The sequence below is a fragment of the Callithrix jacchus genome, chromosome 8, assembly GCF_049354715.1.
Source record: "Callithrix jacchus isolate 240 chromosome 8, calJac240_pri, whole genome shotgun sequence".
Taxonomy (NCBI): Eukaryota; Metazoa; Chordata; class Mammalia; order Primates; family Cebidae; genus Callithrix; species Callithrix jacchus.
In genome coordinates this window covers 51,692,607-51,715,465 of record NC_133509.1, presented here as the reverse complement: position 1 = coordinate 51,715,465, position 22,859 = coordinate 51,692,607, and the positions used below count along the sequence as shown (strand labels likewise).

At 37.2% G+C, this 22,859-nt stretch overlaps 1 long non-coding RNA gene across 3 annotated transcripts in view; it reads right to left on the bottom strand.

Moving 5' to 3' along the window:
- The window catches only part of LOC144577358 (uncharacterized), a 282,043-nt gene that overhangs the window by 121,089 nt on the left and 138,095 nt on the right, over positions 1–22,859 (bottom strand). For all 3 annotated transcript variants that reach the window (XR_013521050.1, XR_013521051.1, XR_013521052.1), the window contains 2 exons: positions 2,877–3,263; positions 1,606–1,738 (listed from right to left, as the gene is read on the bottom strand). This is a non-coding gene — a long non-coding RNA (uncharacterized LOC144577358). The remainder of the gene's footprint in view (positions 1–1,605; positions 1,739–2,876; positions 3,264–22,859) is intronic.

Sequence of the window (22,859 nt, the reverse complement as noted above, 5' to 3'; positions counted from 1 at the left end):
CCGCAAGGTACTCGTTTCCTCATACTTTCAGATGCCACGCTAAGTTCATCCTGAATGATTGTATTTTGGCCCTGTGGATCTAGTTTAATTCTGGTCCTGGAGATTACATGAGAAGTAAGCCCTCTATTAGCTTACTGAATAACATTGGAATATTTAAAGTATGTCTGAGACAGAAAAGACTTAACAAAGTTTATTAAAACTCTTCTTAGTGCTTTTTCACTCACTGACTAGACAATGTTTATTACATTCAAGGAACTGTAGTAGGCAGGGAAAATGCATGAAATAAAATTTTAATACTGATAATTTTTAAAAGGTTTTATTTATAATTAAAAAAATTCTATGGCTGAAACCTTTGACTTCCAGTGTTTACACTTGGAACATAGAAAGTGGCCTATATTTTATTTTCTCCTGAGCTAAATGATATTGCCTTGAAAAGAGAAGAGAATATCTTAATCACAAACTTTATAAAAAGATTGCTTGACTGCTACTATATGAGCTTTCAGTATATTGTGTCTAGGAATATGCATGTAGTACTATTTCAAGTCCTCTTTACAGATAATTTAATGCTACCTCTAAATTTAATGCCTATTGCCTTTTCACCAGAACGCAGTTTTTACTGATGATAATGATGATGGTCATTAGGGCCTTGGAGACTTTTAAAAGGATCCAAGGATGAATGAATAAATAAAAACCATGATGACTCATTCTGCACTGAATGCCATTAGTATAACACACAGCTCAGCACAGTTCCTCTTCCCCACGAAGCTGCACTATTTAAATGTATGTTAAAAATTTTTTAAACAAAATGAGTATGATTTATTCAGAGAATAATATGAGACTGTGGAACGTCAGCAGCTAAGCAGGCAAGATGCAAAAAGGAAATACATTTTACCAGGCTGATATTTTCTCTAATACTACTCCTAGTAGAACAACAATCAGGTTCTGTCAGGCTCTGTGTTCATTCCTTCCTTCCTGCATGAGAGGAGCTTATTTCTGTCACATTTTCATTGCTTTATTTTATAATGTTTTAAATGTATTAGAGACTTTCCAGTTGAATTTCCTTCTAGTATTGTTTCAGGCTAAGTGAAGGAAAAATAAATGCTGGGATCAGCAGCATAGATCAGAGCACCATGTTTTATATTAATTAAATTAATATGGTTTAGTCAATGTTTCATATTCATATTCATGAAAATGTGAATGTGTAGACACTGCCCTTAAAAATGAGTATACAAGTATACAGAGATATGCTCTGAATTATTTGTTTTGTGAAGACATATGTATCATTTCCCCAAAACTAAAGCTGCCACAGGATGGTGCATTATAAGCTATTATGGGGCATTTTATTTCATGAAGGATTAAACCACGGAAAATCCCAAGGCTGTAAAAAGATTTATGTTAATTAGGCACTGAATTTACGAGTATAGTCTCTGTTTTTCCCTTTATGAGCTGATTTCAAAGTCATTGATAGGCTTTCTCATGACTTACATGGTACACAACCACTTCTCTATTTTCCATACACCTATTTTCTTTCTTCTTGCAGTAGACAGTAGAGCAGTGAAAAGGACACTGAACCAGAACTCAGATAACAAAGATTCTCTACCTTACCATCCATGAAGGAGCCAGGTGACTGATCTTGGAATCAACCAGATGCATCTATGCCTTGCTCCCGCTTCCGTGCAGTGTAAAGATAATAATACCACAGTGTTGGTGGGACATAACTTTTATTACGTTGTTTTGCCTGCAAAGAAACAATCAATCACCAAAATTCCTAAAGAGTAAATGTTAGTTCTAGAAATGTTTTTGCTTTAAACAAATTAAGTATATCAAAATCTGTATTAAAACAAAAAGATAAATGAGCAGGCAGTTATTCATTTGGCTTTAGAAATATCTGATGTAGGAAATGCATTTTAAAAGCTAACTTCCATAAAATGTTCAAAGTAAAATTTAATTTGCAAATATTGAATTCAAATGCACCTATAGCAAGGTCTGACATACAACTGCATTTTAAAACCCACTGAGAGGCTTCACATGCAATTTAGGCTAATTTGATAAAGGAATAGTACATCAAATTGGAATTGATTGTTCTGAATCAACTGTCAGTCAGTGTCATTTACATGAAGGTGGTCCAATAAAAATCAAAACTTTCATTGGCCTGGGAAGACTGAGAACTTTCTATTGCTGCTTAAATGGGAAATTAACCAGTTGGTCAGCAAAATGTTCTGACTCTTGAGCCTGACTTGCATGATGAGAATGAAACGTGTCTCTTGGTTCCGACCCTTTTTTGGTAGCTCTAGCTACACAGTAAAATATGCCAAGAGCACACTGTAGTGTTTCTGTCTCTTAGAACTATGAATCAAAGCCCTTTCTGTAAAATATTCCTGGAACATAAATGGTGGAGCTTCCCTCTGAGTCAGAGTTAGTGTGGGGGATGACATTTTCACTTTCACTTATGTGTGTGGAGCATGAAGCCAGATTTACACTGGGGTTGGTTTAAATTCCGTAAGTCATCTCTAAAGAATAGTGTTCATGGTACTATGTACACAAACCTATTCACTAATATGCACTGCATAATGTGTGCAGCATTATATGTTAAACATGGTTTGGAATATAATAAAGAGGGTTACAGAGTAGGAAAAATGCATTGCTTTAAACTCTGGAATCACTCATAGAGTAGTAAGAGGTTCACACAGAAAATATAAAAGAACTGAGAACAACAGTGGGAAGAGTGGATTCCTATCTCTCATCCTATACTCTCATTGACTGGATAGGGGCAAAAGTCTCCCATGTTGCTTATGTTATTCTCTCTCTCTGATGAACATATATGATGTTGCTCCACAATCTGTACTTTCCCTTCACCCGTCTAATGGTCCTCTTACCTGGTTGCAGAACTGTTGTCTTTTGAAATAAAATATTCTAAAACACAATAATTTAGCTTGGTGAATTTTAGGTTCTTCCCCCTTCTTGTACAAATACAGTTATCATGTCCTGTAGAGTCCTATGTACAACAGTTCAGGAGGTAGAAGGTGACATTCATTGCAAAGAGATGAGGACTGATGCACAAGAAACAGAACTGGATGCCACAACTTCACATTCCATTTGAAAATCCTTAGCTTTCGTCTTCAAAGCAAAATTCTTCCTTTTAAATGGTTCTTCTGCCACTGCAGTGACGTGCTACTTGGCTGCAGCATCTCTGGGAAGACTAGGAATTACCACCACCATCAGGATACTCCTACCTGTGCCATTGTATCACACTTGTGGTTTTCCTAGAAATAAAAGACAGCAATCTGGATGTTGATGTCAGAATGGATCTGCAAGTATTCCATTCCAGAAACCTTATTATGTTTACATATATATACAATATGTACATATTTAGTAAATTAAAAATTATGTAGTAAATGAAAATAGGTTGAAACAAATAAAGTAGTTCCGTTAATTAGCTCTTAATAATTGTTGTCCATAATTGCCAATATAAACTAGGGGTTATGTATGTTTGCATTCTGAATAGTTCTTGTATCTTTATTCTAATATCTTTTGTAGAACCAAGCAAGATAAAATATAAGAAATTATATATGTTTGAAAATATATGTGGGTATATACAAGTTGAGTGTTCCTTATCAGTAATGCTAGGGAATTTAAATGCTTCAGCCATTGGATATTTCTGGATTTTGGAATACTTGGGAATACTTAGAATACTTTGGAATACTTGGGATGGGACCGAAATATAAACACAAAATTCATTTATGCTTCATATATACATTACACATATAGACTGAAGATAGTATTTTATAATATTTTTAATAATTTTGTGCATGAAACAAGGTTTGTGTACACTGAACCACCAGAAAGTAAAGCTGTTACTATCTCAGCCACCTATGCAGACAATCTGTGGTTGTTTGACACCACTATCATTTCTGACTCTGAATTTATATGCCACTGATAAGCAATCATTTTCTTACACTTATTTACTGTTATGAAAAAGGGTGTTTAGGGTAACTTGTAGTATAATGTTGGTGTTCAAAAAGTTTTGAATTTTGGAGCATGTTGGATTTTAAATTAGGGATGCTCAATCTGTATGTTCAATTCAATATATTACTTTAGCACTTGCATGTCATGTAGCTCTAAGTGCAAAACTATTTAAGTGTCTCACCTATACAGATACACTCATAATTAATTCCTAAAGCATACAGAGCATCATTTGTGGTAACTTAGTCTGTGGCACCATTCTTTCCATTGATTAGTCACAATTCAGGATAATTATAATAACTCAACTCTCAGAAACAATTTACTCTTTGTAAACCTTTGCATTTAAAAAAAAAATTTGAGATGGGCGTCTCACTATGTTGGCAAGGCTGGAGCACAGTGGCTATTCACAGGCACAATCATAGTGCACTGCAGTCTTGAACTCCTGGGCTCAAGCGATCCTCCTGCCTCAGCCTCCCATGTAGCTGGGTCTACAGGTATGAACCACCATGCCCTTCTACCTTTGCATTTCATAAAGGCTTTTATATGAAAAGTGGTCCTCCTGCTTCAGCCTTCTGAGTAGCTGGGACTATAGGTCTGAGCCACCATGTCCTGCTACCTTTCCATTTCATAAAGACTTTTATAAGAAACAATAATACTTTTATATTATAATTGCAATTTATTTTGAATGTATGAAAATATTGCTTCTAACTTCTATAATAGGTACTTAGATTTGTTTCATCCAATAGCTGTAATGGACTTAGTCTGGGTCTCAATCTGTCCCAGATTTCTGGGATCAGTACAGAAACTAGGGCTATTTCAACAAGATACTTTAAACAACCTAGCATGTCCAAAAGTAAACTTGTCACCTTCCTTACGAAACATATCTTTTTCATGTTGGGAAATAACAACTATCCACTCAGTTGTCCGAAGCTATAGAACTGGGTCTTACCTTTGTCTCTTTTGTCTTACTTAGCTCCTTTTTTTCACCTCATTCCAGGCAGCCAACAAATCTTATCATTTCTAATACCTTAAAACCACTTAAATATGCCTATTTCTCTCTGTTGCTTTACTTTTTCCTTAACGTAGGCCACTGTCATTTGTATGCTGCTTTGATTTCTGTAAAGCCTCCTAACAGCAAAGCCTCCTCAACTCCAGTTTTCTTCTTCAATCCATCTGGCACACTTCAGCCAGAATAATCTTTTCCTAAAATATGCCTTTTTTTTCAAGCTCCTGCATGCTTAAAATTATTCAATGGATTCTTGTCTAATGTCCATACTTCTCAGCATGACTCATCAGGCCTTTCAGAATTTGTCCTGTATTTACTTCAACCAGCTCTGCATGCCCCACCCCTCACTCATTGCTGGGGCCATGTAGAATCAACAACAATTCTTTCAACTACCTCTTCTCTAACCTTAATTTTGGAAATCTCTGGTCCCTTGATACAGAAGGTCCTACTCCAAGTCTCCTTGGCTCAATCATGTCAATATTTCCAGAGGTTAGACTTATCTTTCACTGGGGAAGTCTTTCCTGACCATCCCTTGGTCTCCTAACTGTACTGTGTATGTATGCTCCATGACATCTATTCAGCATTCAACAAATATGTCATGTGTTTTCCCTATGCCAGGTGCAGGTTTAGGTGTTTATGATATCTAACTGAATAGAACCATGAAAATCCTCGCCTCAATGGAGCTTGCATTCTACCAGTGTTGTGTCAGTTTATCTCACTATTGTCCTTACTCCCTATTCCTCACTAGATAAAGGCAGTTACTCTCCTGAGATTATTGTATTATCATGATTGGTACAATGTACAACCAGTAAATATTCACTTAAAGAATGAATAAACTGATAAAATGGGAATCAAAGAAATGCTAACATACTATAATTCTTTTATATTAGATCATTATAATTATTTTGAAACCAGGGAAAACTTGCTTAGAAGTGAAAGAATTTAAGCCTTTTATATTAGTTGGGAACTTGATGAGTAGGCATATGAATATATCTTCAAAATTATGTGTTACCCTTTCTCCCTCTAAATCTGCTTTCAATCAATGAGTCCTTTTATAACCTCTTTTAATATCTAGGCCAGTCTGCCCATTTCTGACCACCTGAATCTATAACAGAAAAATCAGTATCAGCAATGGAGAAGTCAGGATCAGGGACAGAAAAACTAGATGGTCCTCTGAAACAAAAATGAAATGAACACTACAATTGAATATACACTTTCTATAGGCTTGAGGTTACTTTGAGAGAAAGATGTTTTTCTTGCAAACCTAACAGCCATACTAAATTCCTAAACTGTGTTTCAGAATTTAAGTAAAAATCTAGAAGACAAGGAAAGTGTTTTTTATATTTTGAAAGCTCCTTGATTTCCTTTTTCTCTAGAGAAAAAGGAGACAGCAGTAATATTTGGTTTTCAAAAGAATACATCAGATGGACTTGAAAATTCAGGAGCTAATTACTTTTAAGATGATCTCAGGAAAAATTAAGGTTACATATAGAGGTGGGGTGTCTAATATCATTATGATTCCACAATTCCTTTGCAAAACAAGTATAATTTATATGTAATTTAAAAAATATGTATATTTCTTAACCACCTTCTAAACATACTCATCTTTATTTTAACATCTATTTATATTTGCATCCTCTTAGATACCTTATACTTAATATATCTACGCTATTCTTCTTCAAAGCACTGTTGGTTGTTTTGTAGAGATCACAAGTCCACTTGATATTAGTGACTTATACTTTCCTCTGCTTTGTGAGTGTCGGTAATAGCCTTTTTGTATACCAATTTGCTTACACTGCAGTTTATTCTGGTAATACTGTACGTTGCCTGACCTCTGAATGGAAAAATAATAACAAGCTAAAGCAGTCATTTTACCTGAAGTCGATAAGGCCATAACACTCACCCTGCTTTCAATTCACATGCTCAATTTTCATCCACTCACTCTCGACTTTGAGAGGAAGGAATAATGACAGGTTACAGGCACTTTATTTCAAAATTCACTCACAAAGTTATTGACAAGCATTTTTCACAGAAACAGCTCTTCTCTCTGACCCTCATGAGCTGTTTACATGAAAAATGTTCTTCCTTGTAGATTAATGAGAGTGGAACCTAATTCCATACCAAACATGTAACAATTGCCTTAGCATCTCTGATTTTGATATGGGAACAAAAGTAGGGATAATATGCCTCAAATTGCAGTCACTTCAGTCATAATAAAATCTCAGAGAGTACTGTTTGCTTTCAACTTTCATTAGGTAAGCTGGGGCTGTTATTAAGGTACCAACACATAAATGTTATATTAGCACTTAGCAGAAGCATGGCATTCTCCTCCAGGAGATAAATTCTACCCTTGTCAATAGAATTCCGCACCAAATGCAGTAAAGAGTTTGAAAAGATGAACTAGTGAAGCTTTGCACAAGAAAAAGAAATTCCTTGTTCATTCAAGCTTAAAGGCCATTTTGTTGGCCCAAGGTTCTAGGGTACTGTTTAGAAAATAAGTCTAAGAGAAACTCTCTCAGGTCAAGTCAAACATGGAGACAAACCTTCAGACATGTTCTCTTTGTCTGAAGTTGTTAAATCAGTTACTTTAAATTTCTGTGTGTCTTCAAATGGCATTTCAACTGTGAAGAGATAACAATTTAAGGTTAAGATGGAGTTTATTTCCAGACTTCAAATGATAAACATTTTGTGTGAATCACTGTATATACAATACCCACACATTTTATTTTATTTTTTTTAGAATGCTAAACGCTTTCAAAATGTAAGGTATTGTGTAGACTGTTGTGATGGAGCTGTTGAAATTAAATCTTTGTTTATCTTGACTCTTATCACCACGTCTTTCAGATACTTTTAAAATAACTATCTCCAATTTAAGGCTAAGGACAGTGCTGCCCCACTTAACAATATGAGGGCTATTTAATCTAAAATGGAAGAAAAGGAAGGAATTGGGGCATCCAAGAGCTTGGCTTTTGATAAGCCTAACTTCTCCATCTTTTATCTTTACTCCTAGCTTGTCAGAGTTCTTTATCATGCCATCATTTGATAGTTGTAAGGTCTTTTAATGAATCTATTGTCATTCAGATTATTTAATAGCCTTAATTGCACAAAATTATCTATTTTAACTACCATAATAACAGTTAGACCATAATGTTTTTCAGGTGACATGCGAAATATCGAAAACACTAATGTTTCTCTGCATTTCTAAGACATATGATTAGAAACAGCAGCATATGGCATCTGATTCTATCTAAAGATGCTGGTGAAGACCCCTTAGCTTAAAGTTATATTCATAGAGTTCGATGTATTTGTATTTGCCAATGAATGCTACTATTCCACAAAACTAGGAAATAGTCATTCATCCTTTCCCACAAGGTAAATCTGTTCCCATCTACATTTCCTCATATCCCTTGCATTCTGGTAATCTGAAAATGGCCTAAAAATGCTTACTGTGGCTAGACCTATAGAGAAAAGAGGTGTTAATACACTTTTCTGAGACTTCGAAGTCATGGATTTAGCAGATGTTGACAGTAACGAAGTTTAAAAAAGCTAATTAATTTGGGCCATGTGTGGTGGCTCAGGCCTGTAATCTCAACACTTTGGGAGGTCAAGGCAGGGGGATGACTTGAGACCAGGAGGTTGAGACCAGCCTGGGCAACATAGTGAGATCCCCCCTCTCTAGAGAAAAAAAAAATAATAATTAGCTGAGCATGATGGTGTGCACTTGTAGTCCCAGCTACTGAGAAGGCTGAGGTGGGAGGATCGCTCAAGCCCAGGAATTTGAGGCTACAATGACCTATGATTGCATTACTGAACTCCAGCCTGGATGACAAAGTAAGATCCCATCTCTAAAAAAAAAAAATCATCATCATCAATTTTCTAAAATTGACACTTTGTAATTCTACCTACTTATGGGATATAATTTGCGTCAAATGCTCTACCACTGAGCTATACTCCTGCACCTACGGGGTATAACTTGATGTTTCAATACATATATATGCTGTATGAAGATCAGACCAGGGTATTGAGCAGTACCATTATCTTGTGCATTTATAATTTTTTGTGGTATAAACAAGTTTTAAAATGATATTTTTATTATATAATATCTACATGAACAAAACAGACAATTACTTTACAAGACTAAATTAAAACAACTTTTAGGCCAGGTGTAGTGTCTCGTGCCTATAATCTCAGCACTTTAAGAGGCCAAGTGGGCAGATCCCAATGTCAGGATTTCAAAACCAGCATGACCAACATGGTAAAACTCTGTCTCTACTAAAAATAGAAAAATTAGCAGGGTGTGGTGGTGGGCACCTGTAATCCCAACTACTCAGGAAACTGAGGCAGGAGAATTGCTTGAACCTGGGAGGCAGAGGTTGCAGCGAGCCGAGATTGAAGCACTGAACTCCAGCTTGCACAACAGAGCAAGACTCTGTCTCAAAAAAAAAACAAAAATCAAAAACAACAACAAAAACTTTTATTCCACAAACAATTCTTCAAAAAACATCTTTTTGGGTTTTATATACTGTATTAGACTGTTCTCACACTGCTAACAAACATATACCTGAGACTGGATAATTTATAAAGTCAAGAGGTTTAATTGACTCACAGTTCCACATGGCTGAGAATCTATCACAGTCCACCTTACAATCATGACAGAAGGCAAATGAGGAGCAAAGTCACGTCTTACATGGTGGCAGGCAAGAGAGGGTGTGTTTAGGGAAAATCTCCTTTATAAAACCATCAGATCTTGTGAGACATATTCACTACCACAAGAACAGCATGGGAAAGACCTGCCCCCATGATACAGTTACCTCTCACCAGGTCCCTCCCATGACACATGGGAATTATGGGAGCTATAATTCAAGATGAGATTTGGGAGGGGGCATAGCCAAACCATATCATATACTAACAGTTTCATATACTGGAAAATATTATATACAGAAGTTTTTTTTTGGCTTCAAGAATTAGAAAGGCTTTTTCTGTGTTATATGTATAATTAAAAATTAAATATATGGTCAGAGCCAGAAGCTTCTCAACTCTGTCATTAAGTGCAAATCCAAAGACACATTTTAGAGGTATCAGGGGCCTACCATTTAACTGAAGCAAATGCTCAACTGTATTTGAATAACAGAATACATTGAACATATTTTTGTATCCTAAGCAGCTAGTATAGTACCTTGGACCCAATAAGTGCTCAACAATTGTGTTATGCTAACATTTTTCTGAAGGAAAATTTATATCAAATTTTCAAATGCTTACTCAATTTGTCCCTTATAATTCAAGTTTAAAAATTTATTCTAAGAAAATAATTGGGAGGGGACTCAAGATGGCGCTGTGAGAACAACCCAGGATTGGAGCTTGCATTGTGTCCGCGGAGAGGTGAGTCTGAGCTGCATTTCCTGACTGATCTTTGTTGCCCACGGAATGGGGAAATTCCCAAGTGAAGAGGAGACGCGGGATGCCAGGCAGAACCTCCGCCTGGCGAAGCTGGCAGTCGGGGTGGCGGCGGCCGGCCTTGCCCAGCGCTCCCCACAGGGCACGCTTGTCCGGGAGCCCTGTTGAACCGGCAACCGGAGACGTGAGAGGGCTGGACTTGAGACTGAGCTAGACTTGGACAGTGGGCCAGCCCAGGGGATTGCAGAGACAGAGCGTTAGGGGTGGCCTAGTGGGATGAACAAAACCGCGATTTCAAACAAGCCCCGTGCAGACGGCCCGAGACGCTCTGTGGGGGAGGGGCATCCACCATTACCGAGGCAACCCGCTCCAACTGAGATACACGCCCATTGCTGACGCAGCCAGCCGTTGCTGAGGCAACCCGTCCCTACTGAGATACATCCCCACTGCTGACGCAGCCTGCCGTTGCCGAGGCAACCCGCTACAACAGAGAGACTCCACCGCAGGGTGTGGCGGAGAACACAGCAGAACAGCGGAGCCAGGGCGAGCCTCACGACAGCAGGGCAGAGCCTCGGCAGGCAAACAGTGGCTAGTCTGCATCCTAGCTGGGCAGGACCTCAACGGACATCCAAAAATAAAGCCCAAACCCCTCAACACAGAGCATTTGAGAAAAAAAAAAGGGTTTTTTAAATGAGCTCTGTTGCAGCAGAATCAAACATAGCAGCCTAACAGCCCTGAATGAACAACAGAGCTCACAGCTCAGCAATTAAGCCCCTATAAAGTATAAACTGTCTCCTCAAGCAGCTCCCTGACCCCTCTATATCCAAAAGACTGATATTAGGCAGGCATCATCCTGGGACAAAGATAGCAGAAAAAGAAACTGGTAGCATCCCTCGCTGTGCCACAGCAGCTAGAGGTGCACCCCAGACAAGCAGGGTCTGGAGCGAACCTCAGCAGTCATACAGCGAAGGGGCTAGACTGGTAGAAGAAAAACCAAGCAACAGAAATACTTCATCATCAACATTCTGGGTGTCCACTCAGAGACCCAATCGAAAAGTCAGCAACTACGCAGACGACCAGCGGACAAATCCACAAAGATGGGAAGAAACCAGCTCAAAAAGGAGGAAAACACCCGAAACCAGAACACCTCGCCTCCTAGAAAGGACCAAAACTCCTCCCCAACAAGGGAACAAAGCTGGACGGAGAATGACTGTGACGAAATGACGAAATTAGACTTCAGAAGATGGATAATGAGAAACTTTCGTGAGCTAAAAGATCATGTATTAAATCAATGCAAAGAAACTAAGAACCTTGAAAAAAGATTTGAAAAAAGATTCGAGGAAATGATAACAAGAATGGATAACTTAGAGAGGAATATGAATGAATTAAAGGAGCTGAAAAACACAATACGAGAACTTTGCGAAGCATGCACAAGTTTCAATAGCCGAATCGACCAAGCAGAAGAAAGAATATCTGAAGTCGAAGACCAACTCAATGAAATAAAATGAGAAACCAAGATTAGAGAAAAAAGCACAAAAAGGAATGAACAAAGTCTCCAAGAAATGTGGGATTATGTGAAAAGACCTAACCTATGTTTGATAGGTGTACCAGAAGGGGACAAAGAGAATGAATCCAAGCTGGAAAATACTCTTCAGGACATCATCCAGGAAAACTTCCCCCACCTAGCAAGACAGGCCAACACTCAATTGCAGGAAATACAGAGAACACCACAAAGATATTCCGCAAGAAGAGCAACCCCAAGGCACATAATCGTTAGATTCAACAGGGTTGAAATAAAGGAGAGAATACTAAGGGCAGCCAGAGAGAAAGGTTGGGTCACCCACAAAGGGAAGACCATCAGACTCACAGCAGATCTCTCGGCAGAAACACTACAAGCCAGAAGAGAGTGGGGGCCAATATTCAACATTCTTAAAGAAAAGAACTTACAACCCAGAATTTCATATCCAGCCAAACTGAGCTTCAGAAGTGAAGGAAAAATAAAATCCTTTGCGAACAAGCAAGTACTCAGAGATTTTGTCACCACCAGGCCTGCTTTACAAGAACTCCTAAAAGAGGCACTACACATAGAAAGGAACAACCAGTACCAGCCATTCCAAAATCACACTGAATGCTAAAGAGCATCAACATAATGAAGAATCTACAACAACTAACAGGCAAAACAGCCACTTAGCATCAATATGGCAGTATCAAATTCACACATAACAATATTAACCCTAAATGTAAATGGACTAAATGCACCAATCAAAAGACACAGACGGGCAAATTGGATAAAAATCCAAAACCCATCAGTGTGCTGTATACAGGAAACCCATCTCACATGCAAGGATACACAAAGGCTCAAAATAAAGGGTTGGAGGAATATTTACCAAGCAAACGGAAAGCAAAAAAAAAGCAGGAATTGCAATTCTCATCTCTGATAAAATAGACTTTAAAGCAACAAAGATCAAAAGAGACAAAGAAGACCATCACATAATGGTAAAAGGATCGATACAACAAGAAGAGCTAACAATCCTAAACATATATGGACCCAATGCAGGAGCACCCAGATACATAAGGCAAGTTCTTAACGATTTACAAAAGGACTTAGACTCCCACACAATAATAGTGGGAGACTTTAACACTCCACTGTCAATACTAGACAGATAAACCAGACAGAAAATCAACAAGGATATCCAGGGCTTGAACTCAGACCTGGAACAAGCAAACCTGATAGACATTTACAGAACTCTCCACCCCAAATCCACAGAATACACATTCTTCTCAGCACCACATCACACCTACTCTAAAATTGATCACATAATTGGAAGTAAAGCACTGCTCAACAAATGCAAAACAACTGAAATCATTACAAACAGCCTCTCAGACCATAGTGCAATCAAGTTAGAACTCAGAATTCAGAAACCAACCCAGAACCGCACAGCTTCATGGAAACTGAACAACTGGCTCTTGAATGTTGACTGGGTAAACAATGAAATGAAGGCAGAAATAAAGAAGTTCTTCGAAAGCAATGAGAACGAAGACACAATGTGACAGAACCTCTGGGACACATTTAAAGCAGTCTCTAGAGGAAAGTATATAGCAATAAGTGCCCATATGAGGAGAATGGAGAGATCCAAAATTGACACCCTATCGTCAAAATTGAAAGAGCTAGAGGAGCAAGATCAAAAAAACTCAAAACCCAGCAGAAGACAACAAATAACTAAGATCAGAGCTGAGCTGAAGGAGATTGAGACACGAAAAACCCGTCAAAAAATCAATAAATCCAAGAGCTAGTTTTTTGAAAAGATCAACAAAATAGACAGACCACTAGCCAGATTGATTAAAAAGAAAAGAGAGAACAACCAAATAGATGCAATAAAAAATGATAAAGGGGAAATCACCACAGATTCCACAGAAATTCAGACCATCATCAGAGAATATTACAAACAACTCTATGCGCATAAACTAGTAAACCTGGAAGAAATGGATAAATTCCTGGACTCCTGTGTCCTCCCAAGCCTAAACCAGGAGGAAGCTGAAACTATGAATAGACCAATAACAAGGTCAGAAGTCGAGGCAGCAATTAAGAGCCTACCACACAAAAAAAGTCCAGGTCCAGACGGGTTCACAGCCGAATTCTACCAGACACACAAAGAGGAGCTGGTACCATTCCTTCTAAAACTATTTCAAACAATCCAAAAAGAGGGAATCCTTCCCAAATCATTTTATGAGACCAACATCATCCTGATACCAAAACCCGGCAGAGACCCAACAAGAAAAGAAAACTTCAGGCCAATATCCATGATGAACATAGATGCAAAAATCTTCAATAAAATATTGGCAAGCCGATTGCAACAGCAAATCAAAAAACTTATTCATCATGATCAAGTAGTATTCATCCCAGGGATGCAAGGCTGGTTCAACATACGCAAGTCTATCAACGTAATTCACCACATAAACAGAACCAAAAACAAAAACCACATGATTATCTCAATTGACGCAGAGAAGGCATTTGACAAAATTCAACAGCCCTTTATGCTAAAAACCCTCAATAAACTCGGTATCGATGGAACGTATCTCAAAGTAATAAAAGCTATTTATGACAAACCAACAGCCAATATCATACTGAATGGGCAAAAACTGGAAGCATTCTCTTTGAAATCAGGCACTAGACAAGGATGCCCTCTTTCACCACTCCTATTCAATATAGTACTGGAAGTTCTAGCCAGAGCAATCAGGCAAGAAAAAGAAATAAAGGGTATTCAAATAGGAAAGGTGGAAGCCAAATTGTCTCTATTTGCAGACGACATGATAGTATACCTAGAAGACCCCAGCGCCTCAGCCTAAAAACTCCTGAAACTGATAAGCAACTTCAGCAAAGTCTCAGGATATAAAATCAATGTGCAAAAATCACAAGCATTCGTCTACACCAATAACAGACTTAAAGAAAGCCAAATCAAGAACAAACTGCCATTCTCAATTGCTACAAAAAGAATAAAATACTTTGGAATACAACTCACAAGGAACGTAAGAGACCTCTTCAAGGAGAACTACAAACCACTGCTCAATGAAATCAGAGAGGACACAAACAGATGGAGAAACATTCCATGTTCATGGTTAGGAAGAAATAATATCGTGAAAATGGCTATACTGCCCAAAGTAATTTACAGAATCAACGCTATCCCCATCAAGCTACCATTGACTTTCTTCACAGAACTGGAAAAAACCACCTTGAACTTCATATGGAACCAAAAGAGAGCCCGCATAGCCAAGTCAATTCTAAGCAAAAAGAACACAGCGGGGGGCATCACACTACCAGATTTCAAACTACACTACAAGGCTACAGTAATCAAAACAGCATGGTACTGGTACCAAAACAGAGATATAGACCAATGGAACAAAACAGAGGCACCGGAGGCAACACAACATACATACAACTATACAATCTTTGATAAACCTGACAAAAACCAGCAATGGGGAAAGGATTCCCTGTTTAACAAATGGTGTTGGGAAAACTGGCTAGCCATGTGCAGAAAGCAGAAACTGGACCCCTTCCTGACACCTTACACTAAAATTAACTCCAGATGGATCAAAGACTTAAACATAAGACCTGGCACCATAAAAACCCTAGAAGGAAATCTAGGCAAAACTATCCAGGACATAGGAGTAGGCAAGGACTTTATGAACAAAATACCAAAAGCATTGGCAACAAAAGCCAAAATAGACAAATGGGACCTAATGAAACTCCACAGCTTCTGCACGGCAAAAGAAACAGTCACTAGAGTGGATTGGCAACCAACAGAATGGGAAAAAATTTTCGCAGTCTACCCATCTGACAAAGGGCTGATATCCAGAATTTACAAAGAACTCAAACAGATTTACAGGAAAAAAACAAACAAGCCCATTCAAAAGTGGGCAAAGGATATGAACAGATACTTTACGAAAGAAGACATATATGAGGCCAACAATCATATGAAAAAATGCTCATCGTCACTGGTCATCAGAGAGATGCAAATCAAATCCACATTGAGATACCATCTCACGCCAGTTAGAATGGCGATCATTAAAAAATCTGGAGACAACAGATGCTGGAGAGGATGTGGAGAAAAAGGAACACTTCTACACTGTTGGTGGGAGTGTAAATTAGTTCAACCATTGTGGAAGACAGTGTGGCGATTCCTCAAGGCCTTAGAAATAGAAATTCCATTTGATCCAGCAACCCCGTTACTGGGTATATATCCAAAAGACTATAAATCATTCTACTATAAGGACACATGTACACGAATGTTCATTGCAGCACTGTTTACAATAGCAAAGACCTGGAATCAACCCAAATGCCCACTGATAATAGACTGGATTGGAAAAATGTGGCACATATACACCATGGAATATTATGCAGCAATCAGAAATGATGAGTTTGTGTCGTTTGTAGGGACATGGATGAATCTGGAGAACATCATCCTCAGCAAACTGACACAAGAACAGAAGATGAAACACCGCATATTCTCACTCATAGGTGGGTGATGAAAAATGAGAACACATGGACACAGAAAGAGGAGTACTAAACACTGGGGTCTATTGGGGGGAAAAGGGGAGGGCCAGTGGGAGGGGGAGGAGGGGAGGGATAGCCTGGGGAGAAATGCCAAATGTGGGTGAAGGGGAGAAGAAAGCAAAGCACACTGCCATGTGTGTACCTATGCAACTGTCTTGCATGCTCTGCTCATGTACCCCAAAACCTAAAATCCAATAAAAAATTAAAAAAAAAAAAAAAAAAAAAAGAAAATAATTGGAGATGTCCACAAGAAAATAAGTGGAACTATATAGGAACTATCTCTGTAAACATATAAGGATAGTTTTATAACTAATGTTTATCTTGATAAACAGTCATAAAATAACTAATGTAGATAATAGCAAAAATTGTTAATAACCAAAATATCAAAAAATAGTCAAACATATTATATTACATAACAAAATACTGTTCACCTATAAAAATCCATATATTCATTTAAAGAACATTTAACTGTCAGGAAAAGTAAAACATTATATGGGAGAAAAGACAGTTCAAAGACTAGAAGCCTTTAAATATATATATAAAACGTGTACATGTATATTCACATAAATGTGCATACAGATATGAATGAGATAGGAAATATTACCTGTTATGAGGATAATACATATGTTTCTTGCAAGCCCCTGCTGGCTTGTAAAGACAGGGGATGCTAGGATGGGCCCTTTGTTTACTGAATGGGCAGATTTTTGTGAGAATAAGATGAGAAGATGGGAGACAGGAGCAGCTCTATGCTGGGAGTTGAAACAGCTGGTGTTTAATAGAAAGTAGGTGCATGGCAAAGAACAGAAGTTGAATAGAAATTTTCTACTGTTTTGCTGTGTAGTATGTATTGTATTTCGTCTCCTTTGCCTCCTTCTGAAAATGTCAGCAAAATTTTTGTTTTTCTCTTGCACTTGTAAAGATAGATTTGTTTTGAGGAGGGGTGAAACAACTTGCATTCAGGGGCAAAAAGCAAGGCTGTCTCTGGGACCCAATCCTATCTGTGATCTAATGAAATAAAATGCATAAAAATATTAAACATTCATTAGCTTAGAGAGAGAAGTAAGTGACTGTCATTTCCCTCTTTGTACTATAATAGATTTTTCCAAATTTCTGCCACGAATACACACTACTATACTCTGAAAACAAGTGATTTAAAAAAATAAATTGATGTCAAATAAATGAATAAGTAAATAAATCAACTTGATAATTAAAAATGGCATTGTAGAGAAGAAGTATATCCTCACTAATTTACACTAATTGCACTAATTTACACTGGGTAAAAGGAAAGTCAGTGTCTTCCTTCAGTTTTGGTTGCTCCTTGAAACAAGAAACTTAGTTTTAAAACACACACACACATTTGCCCAGTGAGTTTCACAATGCCTAGTTAATCAAAAAATGCCTACTTTGGTTTCTTGCCCAGGCTGGCATATGATCATGGCTCACTATAGCCTTGACCTCCAGGGCTCAAGTGATCCTTCCACGTCAGCCTCCCAAGTGGCTGAAACTACCGATGTGTGCAACCATTTTAAACTAACTTTTCTTTCTTTTTTTCTCTCCCTCTTTCATTCTCTCTCTTTTTCTTTCCTTCCTTCCTTCCTTCTTTCCTCCCACCCTCCCTCCCTCTTTCTCTCTCTCTCTCTTTCCTTCCTTCCTTCCTTCCTTCCTTCCTTCCTTCCTTCCTTCCTTCCCTCCCTCCTTCCTTCCTCGCTCCCTCCCTCCCTCCCTCCCTCCCTCCTTTCTCTCTCTCTCTCTCTCTCTCTGTCTTGCTTGGTAGAGACAGGGATCTTACCATGCTGCCCAGGCTGCAAAAAGGTCTTTAACTCCTGGACTCAAGAGATCACGCCAGTTAGAAAGACAATCATTAAAAAATCTGGAGACAACAGATACTGGAGAGGATGTGGTGAAATAGGAACACTTTTACACTGCTGGTGGGAGTGTACATTAGTTCAACCATTGTGGAAGACAGTGTGGCGCTTCCTCAAGGACCTAGAAATACAAATTCCATTTGACCTAGCAATCTCATTACTGGTATATGCCCGAAGGATTATAAATCGTTCTATTATAAAGACACATGCACATGTATGTTCATAGTGGCACTGTTTACAATAGCAAAGACTTGGAACCAACCCAAATGCCTATCAACGATAGACTGGACAAGGAAAATGTGGCACATATACACCATGGAATACTATGCAGACATAAAAAATGATGAGTTTGTGTCCTTTGTAGGGACATGGATAAATCTGGAAACCATTATTCTCAGCAAAGTGACACAAGAACAGAAAATCAAACACCACATGTTCTCACTCACAGGCGGGTGTTGAACAGTGAGAACACATGGACACAGGGAGGGGAGCATCACACACTGGGGTCTGTTGCAGGGGACTAGGGGAGGGATAGCAGGGGGTAGGGAGGTTGGGGAGGGATAATACGGGGAGAAGTGCCAGATGTATGTGACGGGGGGATGGAGACAGCAAACCACATTGCTATGTGTGTACCTATGCAACAATCCTACATAATCTGCACATGTACCCCAGAACCTAAAGTACAGTTAAACAAAAAAAGAGATCCTCTCTTCTCAGCCTCTCAAAGTGCTGGGATTACAGGCATAAGACACCATGCCTGGCCTACTTTAGTTTCTTGAAAAAAATGTAATATCTTGTCATTTAAAATCAATATTTTAATAAACAATTTTAATATACATTTCTTTTGGTCAAAGTGAAGTAGGCATTGAAAGCAATTTTTAAAATTTTGTTTTTATCTATTTTCCATTAAAAAAGGCAGTATAAAAATATGCATTTAAGCAAATAACGAATGTAGATGTGATGACACTAGTCACTACTCCCACTGATTAAGGGCACTGATACTAGTCAGACAACTAAGGCTTAAAATATGGCTCCACCACTAACTGGCTTTGTGCTCTTATGGCAGTCATTTAACTTTTTAATTTTCTCATTTGTAAAATGGGGATAGCACTAATTCCCATCTCAGGGTTGTTAAGATAATAATAACATTTTGTAGTATTTACAAATTTGTCTAGATAACCACCTTATATGTGGGTACTGACACATTATTTATGCCCGCGTTTACATTTGTGTTAGTGCCAGCAAGCACCTAAATATTCTTTCTCATTTGCTTCCCCCTGGAAGCTTCAGAAAACTTTTCATTTTATTTTAGTTAAGATATTCATTTGGTGCCAACATATGTAAATGGAGACACTAAATATTGCATTAATTGTCCCTGTGTTCACTATTCTTGCCCTTAGATTCTCCTGTCAGCTTTTTAGTAAAAATTCACCATTATCTTTTAATAGTTTAATAGAATATGACTTTAGTTCCCTGACTTATTTAATAAATTGAGATTATGACTGACATCATGAAATAATATTACAGAGTGTTATTTACTACTTTAATTGTCTTACATGATTAGAAATAGAGCTTAAGTTTACTTAATACATAAACAATGCCCTCATCCCAAATACAGGCCAAATGTTACCATGACATGCTGAGCAAAAGGTTTTACAGTGGTTCACATAGAAATAGTGGAAGAAATGAGTCATATTGTGACATTTTGTAGTTTAGCTATACCAGCCAGAAAAGAAGTCACACTATAGGAGTCAGCACTTACTTGGTAAGGAGAAGTATCATGAAACCTATTTTTGTAAATATTAATTAGCAGAAGCTCATTAGCAGTGTGTAGAAGTAAATGTATAATATATCTTTGTTTAATGATATTTCTTTATCAATGTTGTAAAGAAGATTCTTAAAGTAATTTTTTTTCTAAATAAAGATGTATATATTTGTGACTCAAAATAATTATAGCATGTGTCACAATCAAGTAATATTTTTAATTATAGTTGTATTGGTTTTGTAGGCTTGTTTTTATTTGTTTTGATTGTGTAGCTGTATAAAAGCTATAGATAAAGGAATTCATAGCTAGTTTTATAGTTTTACATGTACAACTATAATAACATTATAAGGAAATAATGCTCACCAAAACTGAACATCTTTAAGAATTTTCTTTTTTTTTTACTCTTAAGTACAAAAAGACTGAGAAACGCTATACTAGAGTAAACTGCTTTCCTTGCAGGGTGTTTCAAACTATATTATTACCAAAAGTAATATGCAATTCTGGCTGAAAATTTAATACGTTTAGTTTCTACTGAAGAACTGGGATAGGTTTGTGAGCTTAATTATTATTGACAAGGGTGATGATGATAATGGTGAGGATTAAATCTAAACATGATATTCCTACTTCCCCTCAATAGCATGTTCATGATTCATACTTACCTACTGACAATTTTCATCCAGTTATGATAAATAACATGCCTTTACAAATTTTCATTGTAAATGAACAACACTTATCTGATTATTTTAGAAAGTTGAAGTGAGGAACAAAGGAATGTATGAAAATTGTTAAAGAGCAAAATTCTATGGCTACACAAATGATATTATTTCATTGTGAATGATCTCAGATAATAAATAATCTCATTTACTCAGAGTTTTGTTTTTGTGTAGGTGGTCAGGTATAGGTTATAAAAAATCGGGTATAGAAAGGTCATTATTTCTTGCCTATAATAATATAACATTACTGTAACCTGATTGTTTTTAGAAGCTGCATATCTCTAAAACTTTAGCACCATTCAGAGGATCAATGAAGCTTTCAAAGCAAAAAATACTATTTCCTTTCTTTGATAAATATAAAGCATATTGGTGTAGATGGCACGATGCAAAACAAAGACTACAACTCCTGAAGCTGTAGCCCACATTACAGAAAGAACTGAAACTGAGAACTCTTTTACCACCTGAGCTTCTGCCCTTGAATTGATATTAAGTAACCATATCACTCATTATAGCCTTTAATCTCCCTTGCTGATACCTTTTAATTTTTAAACAGCCCTGCTTTACAAATCATATCCTCTTTCATGTGTTCTCCCAGCTAAAAAATTAATTCTGCAAGCAAAATATCTAAACAGTAAGCATAAAAAGAATGAAACAGGTTAAAGCTCATTAGCAGCAGGGAGCAGATGTAGTAAAACTCTGCCAGTTCCTCTACATTTCCTTCTCAGCAGGGACTGGGCACCAAGCTGTGAGTTAGTTCTATAGCACAATGCTTGGCTGCTGTTTCAGCAATTGCGCTTCTATTGCTTCAAGTATAATACTAAGAATTCACTTTGATTTTTGATTTTTCTTTACAATAATAGTGTCTAAAAGGACCCTGCAGAGCTAAAGGATAATGTTAAGCACCAAGTGCCAGCTAATCAGGAGACTATAAAAATGTAATTGATAAGAAAATAAGTATAGATTATAAAATCAGTGTATCTTTAAAAATATTAACCTCTTGACAAACAGAGGCTTGAATTCTGGATGAAATCAATAATTGCTCAAGTTAAACTTCCTTGATATATCATGCAATAATATCTAATATTCAGTAGCATGATTGTTAACACAACAGATAAAAGATACTGTGCAAAGATCAAAGACAGACTGATTATGATGTCAAAATAAAAGCAAATGAATTCTGTTATAAAAAACATAATTTCAAATTATTAGGCTAGGATTTCCTCTTTCATGTACAATGTTAAAACAAACCATCTTTGGGAAGACAGTAATTTCAACCAAGTTAAGATACCTATACATATGAATATTAGCAAAGCTTTATTAAAACATTCTTTTGTAAACATTAAAATCCATTTCTAGGGCTAAAAGTAGAACTTAGATGATAGAAAACAGTTGGAGATGATCATCAGTATGAATTCACCTGCCAGACTGTTTGTCCATGACAGATTTCTAGGACATAATTTATTCAGAAACATGAAAATGGACTATAAAATCAAATTTATGGTGTTTCCAACAAATCAGACTGCAACAGATGTAACAATCAATAAATTTATCCGCTTATTCTTACAACTTTGTAAATTACTCTTAAAGCTGATGCTACGTGTTTATTTGCTGTGTTTGTGTAGATTTAGTTTTGCAATGGCTTCATTCAGCCAAGTTTGATAGACAGGATGCTTTTAGAAGAATGACATTAACAGTGTTCCAAGAAAGCTACTCTAAATCCTTCAAAGAAAGAAAAAGAAACTCCTTAGAAGTGCAATTACTGGGAGAGTGGGAATGCATATTCTGAGCATTCTGAGCTTCTAAAATAAACTCATAAACCTCCCACTGAAAAGTAATAGGATTGGCCTCAAAGCCTGGAGCAGAGCTAAACCTACAATTAGGGGTTAACTTCCCCATTTCATGAAAATTCAAATAGCAAGGTCAAGAGGATCATTATAAAGTGAAGAAGTTGACCTAAAAAAAAGTTCACCTATATACTAAGGTTGATTGATTGCTCTGAATTGCTTGACCCATTTTTTTTCACTGCAAAAGGAGGAAAATTGGGTTTTCTGACGTGTCTCCTCTAAAGCAAACATTATTGTGTGTCTTCAGATGTAACTAG